This window comes from Cricetulus griseus, chromosome X (genome assembly GCF_003668045.3).
Source record: "Cricetulus griseus strain 17A/GY chromosome X, alternate assembly CriGri-PICRH-1.0, whole genome shotgun sequence".
Classification (NCBI taxonomy): domain Eukaryota; kingdom Metazoa; phylum Chordata; class Mammalia; order Rodentia; family Cricetidae; genus Cricetulus; species Cricetulus griseus.
Window position 1 is genome coordinate 30,347,676 of NC_048604.1, and position 6,000 is coordinate 30,353,675.

Sequence of the window (6,000 nt, forward strand, 5' to 3'; positions counted from 1 at the left end):
GGACCTAGGCCCTCCTGCCATGTGTGTAGGCTAAGAGAGTATCCCTCTATGGGGAGTGGGCTCCCAATGTCCATTCATACACTAGGTATGAATGCTATTCCATTACCAGGGGCCCCATAGACTTCCGAGGCCTCCTAACTGTCACCCACATTCAGGGGGCCTGGTTTGGTCCTATGCTGGGTTCCAAGCTGTCAGTCTGGGGTCCATGAGCTTCCCCTTGTTCAGGTCAGCTGTTTCTGTGGGTTTCTCCAGTCTGGTCTTGACCCCTTTGCTCATCACTCCTCCCTCTCTACAACAGGATTCCAGGAATTTGGCTCAGTGATTAGCTGTGGGTCTCTGTCTCTGCTTCCATCAGCTACTTGATGAAGGCTCTAGGATGGCATATAAGTTAGTCATCAATCTCATTATCAGGGGAGGGCATTTAAGGTAGCCTCTCCTGTGTTGCTTAGATTGTTAGTTGGGGTCATCCTAGTAGATCTCTGAACATTTCCCTAGTGCCAGATTTCTCTTTAAATCTATAATGGCTCCCTCTGTTAAGGTATATCTTTTCTTGCTCTCCTCTATTAAAAATGTTTTATGTGTATGGGCGTTTGCCTGCATGTACATCTGAGTACTACTTGCTTTTCTGATGTCCAGGGATGGCAAAAGAATGTATCACATTCCCTGAAAGTGATGTTTTAGACGGTTGCGAGCCACTTTGTGGGTGCTAGGAATTGAGCCCAGGTGCTATGGAAGACCAGCCAGTGCTTTTAACTGCTGAGCCATTTATAGTCCAATAGGACTGAACTCTTGTGATACATAAGTAAATTAGTTGTGTTAAAATATTAATGATGACTTTGGTTGTAGCTCACAAGTTGAACACTTACTTACCTAACATGACCAAAACCTCAGGTTCCATCCCCCAGTACCACGAAAAGGGATAACTGCTCATTTGTTTTTATTGTTCTACCATGCAAACAACATGTTAAGTGAAAGTAAGTCTACAGAAAATTAGACCCCAAAAAGTGCAAATTAGGAGAGATCAATTGTTGACTCTTAATGTCTGTCAAAGATTGTTAGTAGACACTTCCTATCTAAGGCCCACTATTGTAATAGAAAAATGAACTGAGTAATTTGTTCTAAACTTTAGATGGTGACAAGGAATTAAATAGTCCAATAGAATTATCAGCTGAAGCTGAAAAAGAATTGGCTTTGGTGGAAAAGAAATTACAGGATGCACATGTAGTTCATTTGGATCCAAAATCTGGTTGTATTTTGGTTATTTCAACCTCTAAGCATTCTCTACAAGAATTTTAATGCAGAGGGATGATATCTTGAAATGGATCTTTTTACCAAATAATCAAAGCAAAAAATTAAAAATGTTTATTTTTTAACTGGGCATTGGTGGTGTAAGCCTTTAATCCCAGCACTCGGGAGGCAGAGGCAGGCGGATCTCTGTGAGTTCGAGACCAGCCTGGTCTACAAGAGATAGTTTCAGGACAGCCTCCAAAGCCACAGAGAAACCCTGTCTCAAAAAACCAAAAAAAATGTTTATTTTTAAAGATCTCTGATTTCAGAAAAGATCTCTGAGTTGATTCTAAAGGGAAAATTGAGACTTTGTCAAATAGGAATAGACTTCACAGAAATTGTAGTAACTTTTAGTAATGATGAAATTAACAAATTATGGGAAGAAAGTAAACCTTCAGGACAGTTTCAAGGTGGCTAGCTGAGATGATCCAACCTCACAGACTACTCTAGCCATGACTTGAGACAAGCCCTGTACTTCCCATTATGCAGAGACTGAACGACAAATGACACAGCTACCTCTCCCAGGACTTGACAATTCACCCAAAGTTTTTCTTTTCAGGATGCCATAAAGGTGTCATCACCCCGCCCCAGATAGCAGGAAGTCAAGTTAAGAATATGACATCCATGTCCCCAAGAGTGGGTAGATTTGGGTTGTTCAATGGGTTATGGATATTTGTCATTGTTTAGGGGGCTGGTTACAAGTTGTTATTGGTAATGGTCAGGAAAAAGTTGAACAGATGGAATTAGTTTCAAAGTTCTTGTTTTGAAAAGAAAAAAGGGATATAGATATTACAGGATATAAGGGTAGATGAATGAATCTACTCTGAAAAGGAAAAGGGGAAATATAGAAATAGGATTAAAAGGTAGATTATTTAGTTTACTGTTAAACCAAAAAAGCAACTACTACATTTAAACGATTTTGCATTGGCTTGGATTTTTTTATATTGATGCAAAGTTGAGATTATTTTTGTTAGAACATACTGTACATACATTTCTAATCTTGTTCAAGGTATGGTACCTATACAACTCATTCAATAATGTAATGCAAAATGTTAGCCCTTGAAAGTTGTGATTAACAACTATTTAGGATAATAAAGAAATACAGGTTAGTAATTAGCCACGTGCTACAATTAAATTTGTAGTCATATCAGGTATGTCTTCAAGGTCAAACAGATAAATTTTAGATAGACAGGTTGTCTTCAAACTCTTCAGAGATCTATAGGATATGGCCTTTGAGATGTTTTAATATCAAAGGTTCTTTTTTATGACAATGAGACATGTTTGCTCCTGGCAGCACCAATCTACTTCAGCGAAGATGGTGGGCATTGAAGAAACTCCATATGGAATTTACTTTCTTTGTGGAAAAGTTAGCCACTGGGCAAGAAGGTGCCCCTGCCTTGACTACTGACAGTATGCTGTCCAAAATGGACAAACAGGACACAAAAGAAAGTGACTGCTGAACTTTGCCAAGACAAGGTAAGAAGCACTTCAGAATATCCTGCTACACAGAAAAGTCTGTCAGATACGCTAGGCCTTTAGGCTGAAGATGGATGTCCCAACATTGCAGAGGAACCTTGGGTGACTGACTGTCCAGGCAGTCAGCTGCTTCTGCCATGCCTCACATTTTTGGAAGTCATTTGCTTGCACTTCCTGCTTATTCAAGTAATAATATTTCCTTCTTGGGTCTCTGATGGAGTTGAAGATTTTATAGTTATAGTTTTCCTTGTTATTAGATTCAGAAAAGAAATTCACTAAAGAAATGTAAAGTGTATAAGGTTGAGAGACATAAAAATGATAGTTTTGCATAAAGACATACATTAGACTAGCAGTTCCTTAAGGTTTGTGGAGGGGTGATTGGAGGTAAGGAGTAGAGACTAAAGGGTGCAGCTTTTCTTTCTGTGCTGGTGAATTCTAAAATATTTGTAGAGACTGTAGAGGTGGCTCAGTGATTCAGAGCATTCCTCCTCCTCCTTAGGATCCAGTCTGATTGACAGAACCCAGGTCAGGCAGCTCACAGCCACCTGTCAATCCAGCTTCAGAGGATCCAACACCCTGGCCTCTGTGTGCATCTGTATTCACGTGCTACTACTGCAAACATGCTTAATTAAAAATGATTTGGTAATGGTTGTAAGACTCCAGAAATATTCTAAAGACCATCTCCTTTTATTTATTTGGGACAGGCTCTTTGCACATCAACCAGGCTGGCTTCAGACTTGTAGCAATCTTCCTGCTTTAGCCTCCTGAGTGCTGGGATTTTAGGTGTGCTACCACATCTGCAAAGTTGTTTGCTGTAAATGGATGATTTGTGAATATGTCTCAATAAAAGTAGTCTTAAAAAAGAGTTATCCATCAAAAAAGATAGTTTTGGTAAAGCAAGTTAAAATAGGATGTAAATAGGTACCACCTTTTGGCCTCACCAAGATAAGATAGATATGGAATATTTTCTCTGAATTTGTCAATTGTTAATGGACTAGACAATGTTAATGTATTTATTGCCTGTATATATTGTATATAGTTATTGTACCTATTGTATATAGTTTATCTTATATTAGTTATAACCTTTTTTATTTTTAGACAAACAGGAAAATGTGGTGATATCTTGTTTGTCCTCTAACAAATAAAGCTCACCTGAAGATAAGAGGGCAGAGGTAGCCACCAGCTAACCATAGAGGTCTGGATGTCTGTACAGAAAGGCAGGAAGTGAGATGGCTGTGCGGAGAGAGGAATATAGGTTGGAGGAGACAGGAATTCAGTCTCTTTTCAGTCTGAGGATTTCGTAGAGGTAAGAACTCCAGTGCTGCTCTGCTTCTTTGACCTTTCAGCTTTCACCCCCTAATATCTGACTCTGGGTTTTTATTATTAAGACCTATTAGAACTCATGTTACAGACTGTCTTTCCTGACTGGTCTCGGAAAGTAACTTTTTTTATGCCTCTGTGTGGAAGATTAGCAGTACTGAAAAGCTATGGACAGATAGCTCTACTAAAGTTATGTTAATGATCTATTTAAAATAGTGTCTATCTGCTTTGGCTATTAACCCATTCAAACAATCCCACTTGCTGCACAACAACAACCCAAAGTACCATTGCTGTAAAATTACTGATACTCAAAATAAGATTTCATCATAGTTAAGAGCAAGGGCTCTGTAGCCAGACTGTCTGGTGGAAATCAGGGCTCCAACAATTGTTCTTAGTGTGACTGCATTCAGGTTCCTGGAATTATCAGTGTTTCTGCTTTCTCCTTCAGAAAATGGGGAAGGTAGCCCAGAAACAGTGTCTTACTCCTTTAATCCCAGTACTTGGGAGACAGAGGCAGGCAGATCTGTGTGTGTTCGAAGCCAGCCTGGTCTACAGAGTGAGTTCCAGGACAGCTAGAACTGTTACACAGAGAAAACCTGTCTCAAAAAAAATGAAGAAGAAGAAGAAGAAGAAGAAGAAGAAGAAGAAGAAGAAGAAGAAGAAGAAGAAGAAGAAGAAGAAGAAGAAAATGGGGATGGTTTTGTTGACCATGGCCCTTACTTCAGATGTTATTGGATCAAATGTGTTCAAACATGGGAAGTTTTCAGAACAGGGCCAGGCACCTAGCAAACAACCAATAAAATTTTTAGCTACCGTTCTTTGCAGAAAATGGTGGGCAATCTCTTTGACAAATATTGATTTCCAGTCCATTGTAAAACCTTAAACATACATTTTAAAGGTAACAGAGTGTGAGTCTTTTGACTGTAGCACATATGTTAAGGTGACATTCAGGAACTCTGTGGTATTATTGGCTCATGAAATATTTTAAAGGTATTTAAAATGACATTTTTCAGATGGGCATGATGGTGCCCCCTTAAATCATTTCACTTGGGAGGTAGAGACAAGAGGCTCTCTGAATCTGAGGCCACAGAGTTCCAGGACAGCCACGACTACATAGAAAAAGCCTGTGTCAAAAAATGAAAAAGAAAAAATGTGTATGTTATCTTTGCTTTTCTCCTCTTCTTCCTCTTCCTCCTCTATTTTTTGAGACATAGTCTCATAAAGTCAAGTTGACCTCATACTCACTATTCTAGTTGAAGATGACCTTGAACTTCTCATCCTGACTCCACCTCCCAAATGATAGGATTACTAGGATGCACCACAATGCCAGGCTAAATGGAATTTTCTTTTAAAAAAATTAATTGTGCAATGTAAAGGACTTATTGTCCACTTACACACACACACACACACACACACACACACACACACACACACACACACCACACTTCATATATAAACAAAAGTAGCAGGGACATTTTGCTCAGTGGGTAGAGGGACTTGCTACCATGATTGATGATCTGAGTTTGGTCCTTAGGGACCCACATGGTAGAAGGGAAAAAATGATTCCCACAAGTTGTCCTCTGACCTCCATATGTACACACTTCTGAGTGCATGCACACACATAAACACACACATGCTAAATAAAAATAAAAATAATAATAAAATGTATGGTTTTGTTTTTAGAGCAACAGTGCTCCTAAATAATAGTGGCATCCATAACAAGAAAACTCCTCTTTCTACAACACCAGCCTGGGGCTGGTAGAAAGTGTTTAAACCCCCAGTGATCTCAGACACCCAAGTTTCCTCTTCCATTTTATTACTCCAATGTTTAGAGCTTCTATTTGTCAAGTAACCTCATGGTCTAAGACAGCTGCTGGAGGTCTAGGTTTCATTTTCAAGGTCCAGTTACTAGTCTCC